The sequence below is a fragment of the Ceratotherium simum genome, chromosome 18 (assembly GCF_057802395.1).
Source record: "Ceratotherium simum simum isolate JZ-2026a chromosome 18, ASM5780239v1, whole genome shotgun sequence".
In the NCBI taxonomy this organism is placed as follows: Eukaryota; Metazoa; Chordata; class Mammalia; order Perissodactyla; family Rhinocerotidae; genus Ceratotherium; species Ceratotherium simum.
Window position 1 is genome coordinate 8,750,215 of NC_141917.1, and position 18,743 is coordinate 8,768,957.

At 45.7% G+C, this 18,743-nt stretch overlaps 1 long non-coding RNA gene across 1 annotated transcript; it reads right to left on the minus strand.

Moving 5' to 3' along the window:
- Positions 1-6,856: 6,856 nt before the first annotated feature.
- LOC147914579 (uncharacterized) lies at positions 6,857-18,696 on the minus strand. The gene is made up of 3 exons (XR_015555078.1): positions 15,591-18,696; positions 13,899-14,336; positions 6,857-13,021 (listed from the first exon to the last, which is right to left on the minus strand). It is a non-coding gene; the product is annotated as an uncharacterized LOC147914579 (long non-coding RNA).
- Positions 18,697-18,743: the final 47 nt, after the last annotated feature.

Sequence of the window (18,743 nt, forward strand, 5' to 3'; positions counted from 1 at the left end):
ATTTCTATCTCCCCATCTTCAGATCATGTGTACGACAGCCCTGTTCCAAACCACCATTTTAGTTTATTTGTGTCCATTATATGGACTTGATCTTTGCCTTGAGCTGTCTTAATTTGTGAGGATATAGTAAATCAGGGTAGTTATTTATTTATTTTTTATTTTTATTTTTTAAAGAATCTTTTTTTTTTCCCCTAAAGCCACAGTAGATAGTTGTATGTCATAGCTGCACGTCCTTCTAGTTGCTGTATGTGGGACACAGCCTCAGCACGGCCGGAGAAGCAGTGCGTTGGTGCGCGCCTGGGATCTGAGCCCGGGATCCGAACCCAGGCCGCCAGGAGTGGAGCGCGCGCACCTAACCGCTAAGCCACGGGGCCGGCCCAAGGGTAGTTATTTAATAAAAGATATTTATTGGGGTCCAACTTGGTGGCATAGAGGTTAAGTTCGCACGTTGTGCTTCGGTGGCCTGGGGTTCGCTGGTTCCGATCCTGGGCTAGGACCTAGTCACTGCTCATCAAGCCGTGCTGAGGCAGTGTCCCATATAGAAGAGCTACAACTCTACAACTATGACACACAACTATGTACTGGGGTTTTGGCGAGAAAAAAGCAAAAGAGGAAGATTGGCAACAGATGTTAGCGCAGGGCCAATCTTCCTCAAAAAAAAAAAAAGATATTTATTTAAGAAAAGTGATAATGCAAAGGAAATGCTCCTTTAACCCACCAAAACTACTAGAATAAACACTTTAAATAAAAGTCAAAGTATCATCAACTATGGTTTAATACTTCTGCTGCTAAAGTAGTTTTGAAATAAACAGCATTACAGTTTTATGAATTTAAATGAAGAGACATTTATAGCAGCTCTATTCGTAATTGCCCCAAACTGGAAACAACCCAAACAGCTTTCAATGAGTGAAGAGATAAATAAAGAGTGGTACATTTATACAATGGAATACTACTCAGAGCTAAAAAGGGACAAATTATTTATACACCCCAAAACATGGATGGGTGAGTGAAAGAAGCCAGTCTCAAAAAGCTACATACATGATTCCATTTATATGACATTCTGGAAAGGCAAAATTCTAGGAATGGAGCACACTGCAGTGGTTACCAGGAGCTGGGGACCGGGGGAGGGTTTGACAACAAAAGGCACTTCAGAGAGTTTTCTGGGGTGATGGAAATGTTCTTCATCCTGACTGTGGTGGTGGATACACATACCTACACATATGGTAAAACTGTGCACCGGAATCAAACATCTATTTTACAGTATGTAAATTTAAAATAGATAAAGAGACAAATATAAAAAAATCTAAACAGTAATTCCTTAACTGGCTCTTTTTCTCTAGGTATTTGTTGCTCAGTGTTCTGGGAAACAGAGGAATAAATTCTGTTATCAAATTCCTTAATTTTGAGAGAACCCCATCAATGGAGTATTGTCCAGTCATGTGTTTTTGTTTCAATAAAACAGCAAAGAGGTCCTTCCTGAAATGCTGATATTGGGAGACAAGTGTTAATTTAAATTCCTGCAGGAGAGAAAGGTCATGTGTCCGGGTGAGAACACGGTGTCTACACCTTGCGGTGAGAGCTGCTGTCAAGGAAGCATCAGCATTGAAAGAGGGCAGAAAGGGAGAGCACAATTTTGCTAATCAAAGCCAGGTGCAAAGACAACAGGCTCAAATTCCTTCTGCTTGGAAGTGAGCAAAGCATTGGTAAGGACAAAACAAGAAGCAGTCAATGAACCCATTGATCAATTTCTTTTTCTTTCTCCCTAACTAGCCCTTAGTCTGAAGAATAAAACTCTTCAGTTTTTTTTTTTTTAATGGGTCAACATTATTCTACTTTTGCGTTCAAACCTAAATTCACAGATTTTCTTGAACAACTCTGTTTTCTTTATTTCAAAGGTGAAAACTCTACCTTACTGATCTGGAAAGTGGGGAAACGTGTGTTTTTAGAGACAAGGCCTATCTATATAGGAAAAGGCCTCCACCTGTCACCATTTAGGGTGCTATTTGTATTTGTTATCTATTGCTGCATAACAAACGTCCCTAAAATTTGGTGACTCAGAGCAACGATGTATTGTTTCTCAAGTTTCTGCTGGTCTTGCCTGGGTTCAGAGAGCTGGTGGAAATGCTGAGGATGGAAGGTCTACGATGGCCTCATTCACACCTCTGGGGCCTTGGTCTGGCTGTCAGCTGAGCGTCTGTCTCCATGTGGTCTCTGTGTGATCCCAAGAGATTGAAAATTTACAGTATCTCTTAAAGCCTACTCTCAGGTTGCACAATGTCACTTCTGCTGCATTCTGCTGGTTAAAGCAAGCCCAGAGTCAAGGGACGGAGAAATAAGTCACACCTCTTGATTTAGGGGGGAGCAGCCAAGTTACACTGCAGAGGAGTGGAGACACAGGGACACCATTTGTTGGGGATCCATAACAATACTGCACCACAGTATTGTTAATGACGTTTAAAAGCTCATCTAAACATTAATTAAATTAGCTCTTGGCTCTGAAACTGTAAACTGGATGAAATTAGGCTAAAGATATATTTTGGGTTTTTTTGTTTTGTTTTTTAGATTTTTTTTTTCTCCCCCAAAGCCCCAGTAGATAGTTGTATGTCATAGCTGTACATCCTTCTAGTTGCTGTATGTGGGACGCAGCCTCAGCATGACCTGAGAAGCGGTGCGTCGGAGCGCGCCCGGGATCCGAACCTGGGCCGCCAGCAGCGGAGCGCGAGCACTTAACCGCTAAGCCACGGGGCCAGCCCTAAAGCTATATTTTGGATCAGAAGCTCGCATTCACTCCAGCTTTGCTGTAGTTAATCTTTATTTTAAAACTATCAGAAACCACTTATAGATGAGTCAGAGAAATCGGACCCTGTGGTTTTCATGGGGATTTTAACCATCATCTAAGAGAAAAGTAACTTGGAATCCATTAGCTATTTTTAAGTGCACTATTATTATCTGATTGTGTGTCAACTCCCTGAGGTTTCTTGATGTCTGAACATTTCACGATGTTGTAACATTATGAAAGGACGCAGTTCCCAAGAGGATGTGGGCACACCTGAACATGAATGTGAACTGGAGCTGGAATGCTGGTCGGTCCGGGGAGCAGAGGCACAGAGAAAGGCCGGGATAATCATTGTGCACACAGCTTAAGCTCGGCCCTCCGCCACCAAAGGCTGCCAAACCCATCACACTCTGGCAATAGAAAGGGATGCTCCGATGGGGACCAGGGCCATGCAGACATCTGACCACCTCTGCAGTCTGGGCTAATTCCAAGAATTCCCTGGGAAGAAAGTGCCTATAGGTTCAAGTCCAAACTCCCTAGCACACATGGAAGTGTCAGGCCTGAGTTTACCCTCCTGGGCCTGTCTCCCCCACTCCCATCCTCCTCCTTTCTCCGCTGCCAAGAGCATCAAGCATCACACAGCTGGGCTTTAATCCATGCTTCTCCCCCCTGCCTGCTGCAAAGTCTCTTGGAGATGGAGGTAAATATTATTTCAGCTGTAAAGCTGTGCTCCTCCCCATGCCTCACCAGAACCCCCACCCCAACCAGCCACCGCTGGGCGGTCCTGTGGACTTCTGCACTCTCTGTGTTATAAAGCCTCTGTAATAGGTTATAGCTGGGAGCTGGGAGGTCTGTCTCCCTTCTCACTGGGAGCAGGATGTCCTCCCTGGGTCCAGTCCTCCCTGAGTTCTGTCCTACTCTTCTCAACATAGTGAGCAATTCCTCTCGTAGGTCTCCATATAGTAGGCTTTCTGTACAGAAGCTTCTCTATCAACAAGTGGGAGGTAATTTATCCAGTGCTGTTGCAATCTATTCAATTGCTTTTTGAAATGGCTCCACCTCCCTCTTCATAAAATATATAAAAGTAGGTCTTTGATGGCTCCTTGAAATGTTAGACTTGGAGCTACCATTCAACCCAGCAATTCTACTCCTAGGTATATAGCCAAGAGAAATGAAAACATATGTTCACACAAAAATTTATACATGGACGTTCATAGCAGCATTATTCACGATAGCCAAAAAGTGGAAACCACCCAAATGTCCATCAACTAATGAATGGAGAAATAAAATGTGCTATATCCATACAATGGAATATTATTTGGCGATAAAAAGGAATGAAGTACTGATACACGCTACAACATAGATGAACCTTGAAAATATTATGCTGAGTGAAAGAAGGCAGCCACAAATGATCGCATATTATATGATTCCACTTACACGAAATGTCCAGAATAGAGACAGAAAGGAGATCCGAGGTTGCCAGGGGCTGGTGGGAGAGCAGGAATGGGGAGTGACTGCTAATGGGTGTAGGTTTCCTTTTACAGACAGGAACACGTTCTAAAATTGATTGTGGGTGCACATCCCTGGGAATAACTAAACCATTGCACTGTACACTTTGAGTGGATGAATGCTATGGTACGTGAGTTATACCTCAATAAAGAGGTTAAAAATAATTGTCCTTTGAGGACGGTCAGGGGGTATTCTAGTCCTTAGAGGGCTGTGTATTGTGTATCATTTCTGTTCCAGGCGCAAGAAAATCGCCTTGGAAACAGCTTCCGGCACTTGGCCCTTCACCTTTTCTTCAAGCCTCCATCTTCCCCTCTCGGATGGGGTGGGTTGGGGTTACAGCCGGCAGAGGGCACCTCTGGGGGAAGGCTGCCCGCGAGGCCGGTCTGGGCCCTGCCCAGTCCCCAGGGGCTGCAGTCCTAGGAAAAGGGTGGCACCCGACACCAAAGGAGCTGTCTGGTGCCAGGCGCACCCCAGCCTCCTCGGGAGACCCCGAAACCAACCGTAACCGGACCCCCAGCCGAAACAAGGCTTCTCCGAGGCGCGGGTGGCGGCGGCGGCACCTGGATCCGCCCCCTCCGGCGTCGCTGCCGACCTCGGGCTGCGGGGGGAGAAACGAGAACGGAGGGCGCCGCCAGGGGCCAAGAGGGGCGGTGTCCTTGGGTGGGCGCGATGCCCCCCAAGGGCCGCCCGAGACGGAGGGTGGGGGAGGGCGTGGAGGGAAAGGGGGCGCACCAATACGGGGTGCCGAGTCAGCGGAATCCCTCCTGACTCTCCGAGCGAGGCCTGGCTCAGAATCAAAGGGACCGCAGGGGGCGGGAGGTTTGAAAAACGGCAGTATTTGTATTGGAGAGAAAAGCAAATCGGAGTGTCGGAGCAATAGGGATGCGGGAGGTCTGGAGAAAGCAGGAACAAGGCGGCTGAGAGTTAGCGTGGGAGGCGGGGGGCTCCGGGACCACGCGGGACCCCTGCCCGGTAGGGTGGGCGCGCGCGAAGAAGCGGAGGGGTTGCAAAGGGCGACAGCGTTGTAGACGCTGCGTGCATAAGATGCACGGAGATGGATTAAACACCACCACCGTGTGCCTGCAATCCTCTACTCGAATGGAAACCGCGTCCCAGCGCCCCACGGCGTCCCAGTTTTGCCTCTAAAGTGCGTGCCAGCTGGAGGAATCTGAGAGACTGGAAAAGGGAGGACGCCTCCTCAGGGGAGCTGGGGGTTGGAAGCAGAGCCCCTGGCAGCCCGTTGCCATTCACCGGGACGGAAACCCTGGAGCTTGGCCTTTGGCGCCAGCTTGGGCCACCTAGTCACAAGTTGCTCCCTCTGCCGCCCTCTGGCCAAAGTGGCAGGGATGCTTCAGGAGCTGGTGGCAGATGCCAGCAAGAGTTGCAGGGGTGGGCGAGAGGGCCCCTGTCCCTCTGTGCCTTCTTTCTTATAACTGTTTTTTTATCACCAAAATAATTTATGTTCATTATTTAACAATATATAAAATACATTGTGATAGAATAATGGCCCTCCAAAGACATCCACCTCCCAATCCCCAGAACCTGTTAATATGTTACAAGGCAAAAAAAAAAGGGGGGGGGAGTAGGAGACTTTGTAGATATGATTAAGTTAAGGATCTTGAGATGGATGAGTACCCTGGATTGTCCAGGTGGGCCCAAAGTAATCACAGGAGTCCTTAGAAGAGAGACGTTGGAGGGTCAGAGTCAGAGAAGAAATGTGAGGACAGAAGCAGAGGTCGGAGTGATACAGCTGCTGGCTTTGAAGATGGAGGAAGGGGACTCGAGTCAAGGAATGCAAACAGCTTCTAGAAGACGGAAGAGGCAAGGAAACAGATTCTCCCCTAGAGCCTCCAGAAGGAACCCAGTCTTGCAAACACCTTGAATGCAGGCCAGTAGACCCATTTCAGCCTTCTGAGCTCCACAACTGTAAGACAATAAATTTTTGTTGTTTTAAGCCACTAAGTTTGTGGTGAATTTTTATAGCAAAAATAGGAAATGAATACATGAATACATACATTAAAAAAATAAAGAAAATAAGGCACTTGTAATCCACCTCCTGGAATGAACTCATGGTTTTCAATATCTATAACTTAGCCGTCAACTGATGACCAGAACAGGTGTATGAAGGCACGTGTACAGGGTGAAGTTCAGTATAGTTGATGCTGGTGTGTCCAGATGAAGACAACTCCAGTAATTCTACCACCTAAGAGGGCCTCGAAGATCACCCAGCACCCAGATCTGGGTTTCTGAATACCATTCTCCACTGAAAGGAACCAGGGCTCCCGGGAGAAGTGGCTAATTCCAGAATTCAGGTAGGAAATATACGAGATAAGCTGGAACATATTCTGTCAGACTATGAGGAAGTGCTCAAAGAATAATAGGAACTTATCAAAAGGACAAAAGGAAGTTAGCTTGAAGGGGCTCCCATTGGATAAATCTGGGATAATCTGACCAACAATGATAGTATTGAATTATAACTATTCTTACTGTATTATAATCCTAGTCTAAAGTAAGAATCTGTAAGTACATACTAATATAACTATATAAATGAAAAAATAAATAAATGGGGAGAATGGGAAACTCTTCCTTAAATGGAAAAGTAAAATATGTAGAACGAATAATAGAATTAGAAAATGCCATTTGGAACCACCATAGTAATAATTGTGTCAGGGAGAATCATCAATGGATGCTAAAACGGTGGGTGAAAGTTTAACGAGAAACAAGATTTGTAAATGGTCTCAAACTGTCTCCCCACAGGATACTAACTACCAAAGGAGAAATAGTAACTTTACAGTGGAGAAAACTAGCAGCCATCTTACCAAGTGATCAAAGTTAACATCACCAGTCACGGGACAAATTGACAACATGTGCCTGTGACATGATGCAACAGAAGGGCACAACATCACTTCAGTGCTGCTCGAGCCAAAAATACATAACCCTAACTTCACTATGAGGAAATATCAAACAAATGAAATTGAGAGACATTTTACAAAATAATTGGCCTGTACCCTACAAAAATGTCAATGTTATGAACAACAAAGAAAGACTAAGGAATTGTTCCTTATGAAAGGGGACTAAAGAGATCTGACCGCTAAATGCAATATGGATTCTGGATTGGATCCTGGACCAGGAAAAAAGCTTTTCCCCCCTTTTTGTTATAAAGGACATCAGTCATGCTACAGCATGGATGAACCTTGAGGACACTGTGCTAAGTGAAATAATCTGGTCAAAAAAGGATAAATATTGTGTGATTCCACTTTTATGACGTACATAGAATAGTCAAATTCTTAGAGACAGAATACATGGTAGTTACCAGGATCTGAGGGGGAGTTGGGGAGTTATTGTTTAATGAGTACAGAGTTTCCATTTGAGATGATGAGAAAATCCTGGAGATGGATAGTAGGTGGTATAGACTGAATGTTTGTGTCTCCCAAAATTCATATACAGCATTGAAACCTAATCCCCAATGTGATGGTATTTGGAGGTGGGGCCTTTGAGAGGTGATTATGTCATGAGGGTGGAGCCCTCATGAATGACATTACTGTCCTTATAAAAGACACCCCAGTGAGCTCCTTTGCCCCTTCTGTCATGTGAGGACACAGCGAGAAGACTACTGTCTAGGACCAGGAAGTGGACTGTCACCAGACGCCTAATCTGCCAGCGCCTTGATGTTGGACTTGCAGCCTCTAGAACTGTGAGAAATAAATTTCTGTTGTTTATAGGCCATCCAGTCTGTGGTATTTTGTTATAGCAGCCCAAACAGCCTAAGACAGTGGTGATGGTTACATAACATTGTGAATGTACTTAATGCCACAAATTACATACTTCAAAATGGTTAAAATGGTAAACTTCGTTATATATAATTTACGACAATAAAAAATAATTTTTAGAAACTGCAACTTTCGGGGGCTGGCCCCGTGGCGTAGTGGTTAGGTGCGCGCGCTCCACTGCTGGCGGCCCAGGTTCGGATCCCAGGCACACACCGACACACCGCTTGTCAGGCCATGCTGTGGCGGCGTCCCATATAAAGTGGAGGAAGATTGGCACGGATGTTAGCTCAGGGCCAGTCTTCCTTCAGCAAAAAGAGGAAGATTGGCATGGATGTTAGCTCACGGCTGATCTTCCTCGCGCACATACACACACACACACTAAATAAATACATATTAAAAAAAAAAAAACTGCAACTTTCGGAAAAAAAGACATTAGTAGATGATTGGCAAAATTTGCATAACGTCTGTAGATTATATAATGTTGGTGTGCCAATGTTAATTTCCTCATTTTGATAAATGTATTGTGGTTATGTAAGAAAATGTCCTTTTTTCAAAAGAAATATATAGGAAGTATTTAGGGGCAAAGAGGCATCATGTCTACAATCTACTCTCAAACAGCTTAGAAAAATTAATATATACAAGATATTCATGTATGGATAGAGAGAAAAAATGGCAAAGCAAAAGTGGCAAAATATTAACACTTGTGAATGTGGGTGAAATGTATACAAGAATCTGTACTTGTCGCAACTTTTCTGTAAGTCTAAAATCATTTCAAAACAAGTGGTTTAGGGCCCAGCCCCGCGGCTTAGCAATTAAGCGGGCGCACTCTGCTACTGGCGGCCCAGCGTTCGGATCCCGGGCGCACACCGACGCACCGCTTGTCCAGCCATGCTGAGGTGGTGTCCCACATATAGCAACTAGAAGGATGTGCAACTATGACATACAACTATCTACTGGGGCTTTGGGGGAACAAAAGGAGGAGGATTGGAAATAGATGTTAGCTCAGAGCCGGTCTTCCTCAGCAAAAAGAGGAGGATTGGTATAGATGTTACCTCAGGGCTGATCTTCCTCACAAAACAAACAAACAAACAAACACAAGTGGTTTAAAAAATTAGAAAAGGATCAACTAACTGGAAAGGAAGGAGAAGTTGTCTGGAAGAAAGAGAATTCTATGCCCGAGGTCCTGATGCAGTGAGCTGTCTGGGCGGCCACGGCTCTGGGACGCCCTCACTCAGGCGGTTCTGGGAACAAGGAATGCAGGGACTCAGCCACACCAACTGGTTGGGAAGAAACAGGTTGGGAGTCCTTGGAACAGAGGCTAGGGCAGCCCCATCCACTTGCAGAGATGGGCCAGTATCCAAGGAGGCATGGTGAGCTCAGGTTTGGTTCAGATGGCCGTCCATCCAGGGAGTTTCAATGGCATAGGTGAAGCAGAGAAGCCAGGAGGCTGAAGCTCCGAGCCCTGACAGTCCTGTTGCTGGAGGCAGAGGGAACAGTGTTCAAGCAGCATCCCTTCCTCCTCCAGCTACACGCACAACATGGGAGAATCTCATGGACCTAGTGGTGAGTGAAATATCAGAGGCACAAGGTCCATACTGTCAGATTCCAGTCATATGAAGTTCAAAAACAGGCAGAACAAATTGATGGTGACAGAAGTCACATTCATGTCTCTGAGAAGGGGCAGGAGGGAATTCTGTGAGGTCTGGGAAATGTTCTATATCTTGATCTGGGTGTTGGTTACAGTGATCAAGATGTGCACCTCAGCTTTGTGCACTTTTTACTGTATGCGTTAATCCTCCTTTTAAAAAGGTTTAGACTGCCCCCACCCCCACCTTGGCACTGCCCACTGAGATGGCATCCATGTAAACAAGGCATTCTTGCAGATTCAATGGAGATTTGATTTACGTTGTTTGTTATTTCGTTGCTAAGCAACACAGTCTAAGCTACACAACCAAGTGACTCCAACTATTAACAGCCAACGTGGGGCATGTGCGAAGCCAAGGATCCAAGAGTGATGACATGGACAATCCCCATCCCCAGCATCTTTTTGCTCTGGAGGGGTGGGCGCTGGGAGGAGGTGAGGCTGGGGGTCGAGCAGCTCAGGAGCAGTAGGCCCGGCCCCTCCCTGGCGTGGGCTGGCTGCAAAGAGCCCGCCGGCGGCATCCATCACCATGGCAACCGTTTCCCTGTACTGGGGCTAAAATGAGGCTCTGTGGGTGTCACGGCAGTGATTGGAGGTCTCACCTGCCATGGAATCAAGTGGCCTGATGAGGAAATTGATGAGTCACTGCAAAAAAGGCTGATGCTTGTTGGGCAGCATCATTCCTGTCGAAATGGGACAGATTTGAGACTGGGGGACTGGCCTGAGAGAGAGTGGTGAAGGTTATCTGGAGGGCAGGGATGGGCAGGGCACCAACAAAAAGACCCAAGGACCAGTTACGACTAAAACGATGTGGAGATAAACAAAGACCACTCACACAAGAAAAGCAAAGACTATTTATTCAGAGCTTGCTTACAAAAGGAGTCAGCTACGGACAAGTGTTTGGCAGAGACTCAAAGGCAGACTGAGTGGGAAAGCTTTACAGTGGAAAAAGGGAAGGCTTCAGATATGCTCTGATCGGAGGCTGTTTGCCTGGGCAAGCTGGAGCAGGGCTAACTAGAAGCAGGCATCCCATGTGATTGGTTAGGGTGCACATTTGGCTTTCTCTGGTTGGTCCTAAATTGGAAGTGGGGCCAAAAATGAGGGAAGCGGTCAGGTATTAAGTGCTGACCGTTCTGGGCCAAATGCTGCAGTGGTTGTGGCTGGCTTCCTGGACTGGTTGCTGCAGATTGTGGGTCACGTTCTACTGTCATATATGGTCTGGCCATTGTCTGTTTGTAAATTCAGTCTCTCAATGAATATCCAGAAGTTAGACAGTCAAGAGAGTGGTCCCTGCAGTCTTATTAACAAGGAGGTGAGGCACTGTGCAGTGTAGGGACACAGCTGTGAGGGCCACCCCAGAAGTGGGACATGGAGCATCACAGGGAGGAAAGTCAGGGAAAGGGGTGAGGTTAAACACCCATCTGAACTCAGAGATACGGGGAGCAGGGCCACCTCTGATGGGGACTCACAGAGTACCCTGTGAGCCCGGATGTGTTCCTGGCACAGCCCTGGAGCCAGATGCTGAGTGTGGCCACTTTGAGATGCGGGACCTGGGTAACTCACAGAACCTGAGTGTCTTCCTCTTCAGCTCCTGCCTCATCAGAGTGTTGAGAATTGAATGAGTTAATAAGCATCAAGTTCACTGGACAGCGCCTGGCATCAGCAAGGGCTCCATTAATGTTGGATGTTATTATTTTAGAGCTTCTGAATAACTAGTCAAAATTTAAATTAAAATATTGTTAGATGGGCCAGCCGGTGGCATAGTGGTTAAGTTCAGCGTGCTCTGCTCTGGCAGCCTGGGGCTCATGGGTTCAGATCCCAGGCACGGACCTATACCACTCATCAAGCCATGCTGTGGAGACATCCCACATACAAAATAGAGGAAGATGGGCACAGATGTTAGCTCAGGGCCACTCTTCCTCAAGCAAAAAGAGGAAGATTGGCAACAGGTGTTAGCTCGGGGCCAATCACAAAAAAAAATAAAAAAATAAAAATTGTTAGAATCAATATCAAAGCTGTGTTGATGTAACTGAACTAAAGTGTCAGAACCCTGGACTCAGAGTGCGGTTGAAGGATGGTGGGTGGATTGAAGGGGACAGCAGTGGAAACAAAACATCCGTGGGCACCAAGAGAGTAAACATTTGGTCCAGCCTAGATGGCATGCTCTCCCCAGGGCCGGAAGAGGAAAGGGGAATGGGCCAGTGGGGAGACTAGCAGCTCCTCTGGAACTCTGTGTTTGGAGTGAGGGAGGAACAGTTCTCTAAAAGAAAGGCAGATATTGCTGCCAGGAGAAGGGGGCATGGAGAACTTCACAAACAAAAATAACATGTATGTGTATTCATATGCTTTAACGTTTGTGGTCAAAAAGAAGACTTAAACCTAAGTAATCTAGAAATTCTGGTTAGACTCCAAAGTCACATCTAATTAGTCAGAATGGTAATCATTACCTGGGTTCCCCAAGTGAGGTTGTGAAAAGATTCTTTCCAAGTAAAACTAGGCAGTAGCCCCTAATTCAGTGGTAACCTTCTTTGGGGACGGGAATCAGGTCTTCAACCTGCCTGACCTCCTTATCTTCAGGGTCTAACACAGCGTATTCTACAGAATAAGCACTCAGTAATTTTTTCATGCTAATGAAGACATACAAGAAGATAACAAAAGAAATACAGCCTCAGTGCTTAATGGTTTTGATAAATACAGGAGTGAGAGGTGCCAGATAATCGCTCAAGGTTCCTTAGGGTTCCAAATATCTAAGCTAAAATCTCTAAGGAACAGCTGCACTTTAGGGCAACTACACAATTTCAGGTTAGGAGACAAAATATCAAATGGAAATGTATATTGCCCGAGACTCATCAGTTAGAGAGATATTCCCCTGGGGCCCAGGGAGCTGCCCCCAAATGCATGTAGCCATTTGTGGCAGAGGGGGTTGAAACTGGAGACATGGCACAGCCTCTGCAACAGCAAGTCAACGTTGAAGTCTAGACTGGTGGTGAGCATGAATATTCCGCAACCACTGTATTAGTTTCCTGTGGCTGCTGTAACGAATTACCACAACCTGGTAGCTTAACACAACAGAAATTTATTCCCTCACAGTTCTGGAGGCGAGAAGCCTGATATCAAGGTGTTGGCAGGATCACATTTCCTACAGAGGTTCTGAGAATCCATTCTTTGCCTCTTCCAGCTTCTGGTGGCTCCAGACGTTCCGTGGCTGTGGCTGCACCACTCCAGTCTCTGCCTCTGTCTTCACATGGCCTTCTCCTCTGTGTGTCTCAGATCTCCCTCTGCCTCACTCTTATAAGGATGCCTGTCACCAAATTTATGGTCCACCTGGATAAAGCAAGATGATCTCATCTCAAGATCCTTAACTTAGTTGTATCTGCAAAGACTGTTTTTCCAAATAACGTAACAATCACAGGTTCCAGGGATTAGGGCGTGGACATATCTTTCGGGGGCCACCATTTAGCCCACTATACCACATCCCAAAGGCAAGAACATTAAGAAGTTCCTAGTTCCCTCCTGAAAATGCGTGTTGACTGCCACGGAGCTCCCATGACATTCAGGAGCTGAGCCCATGGGCTTACACGGGGAAGCCCAGCAGTCACCCTCGGAATCAGGATTTATTGCCAGCCTGGGGTGATCTGACTTAGCCTGGGAAATCCAACACAGCTTCAAGGAATTCCTGGGCTATAGGAATCTCTGGATGTGGAAGGTTCCACGGCCGACTTAGATGCTTTTCTGCTCTCAAGCGTGGATCCCTTAGTTCACTTATCCTTGGGGTCTGTGGACTTGTGTGGTGCAGCATTTTGCAGACTGTATGCTTGGCGACTCCAGCGGTGGGAGACAGCCTCTTAGGGAAGGGTTTAGTGGCCAAGGACATGCAGACGCCACTGGTGACCATATTCCCCGCTTGTAGATTCTCTACACATTTTAGTAGACTAAAGGCACCCAGAAATCCTATAGTAGAGAAGTCTAGTATTTCCCAACTTGCCTGCAACCCTTTACAAGTCATAGATCATAATTTGCTTTGGAAGGGAGACCTACTGTAAAGGAAATGAAGGGGCATGTGTTTGTGCTCCATTTTCTGTGGGTTGGCAGAATGAGGGAATGTCAGATTATGCCTCGTTTCTGACCCTATTTGCAATCCCACGGCTCGAGCCAGCTGCTGACTCTAATGGGCTCTGGTCCCTGCTGGGCACCTGCTCACCTGCTGACATTTGGCTCCATCCCAGGATTCAACCGTGTTTGCCCAGGACTTATTGACCTTGCTTGACGTGGCAGCAGAGAGCTCAGAGTCCTCGGCTGTGTTGAGTCCCCTGTGGCCCTCCCCACATTCTGCCCTTTCCCAGTAGTCACACAAACAAAGAACATGCCTTGTTTGTGGGTGAGCTTTTGTGTACACGGGCACTGAATAAAGTGTCTTCTTTATCTGGCTTCATTGAGCAATGAGGTCAGAAATGTGGCAACTCGATCTGAATTTCTGTGTGGTGCAAGAAGGGGTTCCCAACTTCTCTTTTTCCACCCTTGGTCTCTTAAGAAGGAACTTTCAAGGCCTGGTCTGCGTCACATGGATAAACACTCAGGGTGCTGTCACTTAGGAAGACCTGGAGAAGTCGACCGTGATTTGTCTTTCTTTTATTTTTTTCTGCAAGAATTAGGAGATTGACACAAACAGAACAAGGTTTTATTTCCCATGCCCAGACTCAGGCATGCGTTCTTGGCAAGCTTTGCTTTTCTCATTATGTCAATCTGTCCCATCACTGGTGATGTTAACTTTGATCATCTAGTCATGTTGATGTCTTCACTGTAAAGTTCCTATTATTCTTTTGGAACTGTTGGAAAATATTCCAACAATATAGTAAAATCCTGTTCCTCACCGAAACTTCACCCAGTCCTGGCCTCCATTGACCACCCCAGCCTGAACCACTGTTTGGTTGACAAATGATTTTCTATTTATATCATTCCTTTTACATTTATTGTTGATATTATACTACAAAGGAAGAGATTTTCTGTCTCTCTGCTTATTTATTTATATCACTATGAGCTCATGGATTCCTATTTTATTCAATAGGTTATAATCTGTTACTGTAAATATTTCTCTTGATGCTCAAATTGTCCCCAGTTTGGCCAATGGGAGCCCCTCTGAGCTGATTTCTGTGTCCTTTAAACATGCCCCTATTAGTCTTTGAGCACTTCCTTTATTTCTGCCACACGATGTTCTAGGCTCATCTTATAGTTTTCCTGCCCCTGCCCTAAAATCTGACATTTCTTCAAAGAGTCTTGGTTCCCTTTTTTTCAATATGAATACTTAAAAAAAAATTCAGACTTTATTTTTTTAAAGCAGTTTAAGGTTCATAGCAAAATTGAGAGAAAGGTACAGAGATTCCCATGTACCCCCTACCTCATATGTGCATAGCCTCCCCCATTATAACATCCCCCAACAAAGGGGTACACTTGTTACAATTGATGAACCTACATTGACACATCATAATCACCTGAAGCCCATAGTTTACATTAGAGTTCACTCTTGCTGTTGTACATTCTATGGGTTTGGACAAATGTATAATGACATTTATCCATCATTATGTTATCACACAGTCTTGGTTCCTTTTAGTGGACCGTGGTAATAGAAACCAAAATCTGTATACTCAATGTGCTTATAGCTACTGGGGTATCACTGCATGTAGATCCTCTCAGAGGACAGAACTAGGAAATATATTTATTATATATTAAAATATAAATATTATATCTCTTATATATACTCCTAGTATATATACTAGGAATATCAAATACAATATATTCTCCTAGTATATCTAAAATCTAATATACAGTCACACACATGCATATATATTTCTATATATATTTACATTTTTTAAAGCGAGTTCATTACAATACCTACATTTCCAGTCCAACATCTCCAGGTTCTTTCTAGCCTTCCTTCTTTGCATGTTAGTATTTTCTCCAACAGTGAGAAATCTGGCCATCATTATTCTCAACATCCTTACTTATTTGTTCAATGTAAGCAATTGTCCAACCACACCAGTCTTCTCTTTTCTCTGTCACCTGCATGCCTCTCCCTTCAGCCCCCATGTTCTTTCCCACATCACTGTTGTGTCTCACTGCAGGAAGGGAAGAGAAATAGAAAAGAAAGATGGAAGGGAAAGGAAGATGAGCTGAAAGGGAAGGGAAGATTTTAGTGTTAAGATAATGCCATAAATCACCTTCAAAAATTTGTTAACATTGGTTATTTTAAGCTTATAGTAAGGCACTTTGCCTAATTATATATCTTTGCTTCTTCTTTAGCAATTCTGTGCAACTGTTGCAAAGTCAAGGGTTTCTACATAGATGTGGGCTCACAGTAAAAAGCTGAGCGTTTAATGGTAGTGTCAAGAGAGTGGCTGCTGATGGCAAACCAGTGAGATTTAAATTTTGGGGGCCTGGAATCAGACAGACCGGTGACTTAATTCTAGTTCCTCATCTACGTTTAAGGCGAAGAGCTAGTTACTTATCATCTGCTGTGAGTCTCAGATTCCTCATCTGTGAAATGGGTATAACATTAACTTCACAGGATTGCTGTTGATAGTCATTGGACATAATAGGGAGTTTGGTTAATTATTGTTATTGTTAGCTTATTGTTATAGTTAGTGCTCATAAAATTATACTCTTCCTACATATCCCCTCTTGCTCATTTTATTGCTATATGGAAACTCAGCATTACTATAGTATCCTCAGGGCACAGTAAACACACACACACACAAATGAGGCTGGAACATGTGTATGCTATACCTTCAAGTGTCTCTTTTGATCAAAATAACGTTTTTTTCCAGACAGGAATTCTGTACCATTTCTAACACTGGTTTCCTTGGATAAAAGTATGGCAAATGAAAATATTTCTATATAATATTGGTGTTCTCATTTGAAAACAATGAGAATTCTAATATAATGGACGTCTATTGTTTTGTCCTCCCCATTCTTGTGGGAAATGTTCTTTCTCCACTCCAATAATGTAGTTCAATGATAGTGTCCATGTTCTTACAGATCTTACTTCTTTGGCACAACCATTTGGTTCAGGGATGGGCACCTAGCTAGACCAATTAACTGTCTTTCTCTGGGAATTTTTTACATAAAACCAGCGATCATCCCTCAGAGGCTGTCTGATGGTAAGGCTGAAGATGAGACTTTGAGAGCCATCAGTGCCTTTATCTCCAGCCACGTGGAGGAAGCTGGTCTGATAGCATGAAGCTAAGGTGCAGAGAGAAGCAGAGCTTAGGGATGGGGGCAGAGAAATGGACTCTGGTTCTAGTAGTCCCTGAGGCCCAGTGCACGACTACCCTTGTCACAATTCATTCATGTCAACAGTATATTCCTTCCTTTTGCCTACCAGTTTAGTTGGGTTCCTGTCAATGGCAACCAAGAGAGGTCTGACTGACTTCTGTATCCCAAAGGGTTGTTCGTGAGGACCAGTGCCTGGCACATAGTAGGGACTTAATGAAATGAATGTTGGCTTATTACTCTAATATTTCACCTCCAAAGGCCAAATGAAGAAAGGCTGGGGCAATTCTCAATTCTAGAAGCAACTTTCCTTTAAGCATCACTAAGGAAGACACCTAAAGACAAAAGGAGACAGCCTGCCACCCCCACCATCTCCACACACATTCCTCCAATCCTAACTGGCTCTGCTGCCAAGAGGTTTGCATACCTGCCCTACTAATACTTCCTTCAGCAAATCTCAGAGCCTACTTCTCTCTCTCAGAATCCTTCCCCCTCATGCTATACAGCATCTGAGACTGGGTCTGGTGGTCCTGAACCATGCCCCTGGGCTGAGCTGAGTGAGGAATGCTCTGCCACTGGCCTTATGGGGTGTGAGCTCATGTTGGGGGTGGGTGGGAGGGATGGGGGTTGGGGAATGAGCCTCTTTCAAATTCAATTTCTTGGGAGATATAAACATATTTAAGGAAAGGATTAAATACGCTCAATTCTCAAGGTCAGCCCTGGAAATCAGTGGGTCTTCATTACTGTGTCAAGAATTTGCTTGCTTGCCTTGGGTAACAAGTGACATTAGTTAAATCAGTGACGTTAGTCTTCAAAAGCTGTTCTCTTTCTGGAGGACTCCATTTTACTATTTTTATTCTAAGGCTTCTGATTGATGAGGCTTAGAGGAGGGGTCTTCCCAATTCCTTCCCTCACACAGGTAGAAAAGAGATTGCTAGAATTCTTCAATCTATTTCTGAAAGTCATCTGCATATTGTTTAAAATAGTTTTTATTGGGGTTAGAGACATCTTTACTTCTACGCAGGCAATTCTAAGGTGGTGGCCCGTCTCATCTGAATTTTCTAAATAGTTCATTTAGAGAAAAAGCCAAGGATTACGGTGAGGGAAGGTGGTGTGCTGGTGCAGGCACAGCTCAGCCTTGCCGAAGCAATTCAGCTCTGGCCAGGTTAGCGCCCACAACTCAGAACATCAAGCCCTGTCCGTCCGCCTCTGAACCGATTCCGCTTAGAGGCGGATGTCTCAAGTCAGCCACAGCGGTTTATTAAGTCGTCTTTCCATCCAAATGCAGAAGTGCCCCGGGAGGAATTTTGACACACCGCAGTGATGTTTTAGTACTTTCTCAAAACGTGCATGAGAACTACGCGGTGTCGAGCAAAAATGCATATTCCCGGGCCCGCCGCAGACTAGGGGCACCCGACTCTCGGGGCGGGGGGGCGGCCGCAGAACCTGTGTTTTCCCCAGCGCGCAGGCCATTCCTAAGTCCCCCACAGCCGTGGTCGTGCACGCTGGCCGGGCCGGCGCCCGTCCCTGCTGCTCTCGGCCCCTCGGCTCTGCGCCCTCTTTGTCGCCTCCCTCGGTGCCACCCGAGCTCGGCTCCTCCCCCCGTCCACCCCGAGGCCCGTGCAACCCTCGGGGAGAGGCGGAGGGAAGCCGTTCCCCGCCCGCGTGAGGCAGCCGCGCCCCGCCCCCCGGCCGCCGGAAGTGACGGCAGCCGTGGTTGGGCGCCCCGCCCCTTCCGGCCCGCGCCCCGCCCCGGCCCTCCCCCGCTCTCCCCGCCCCT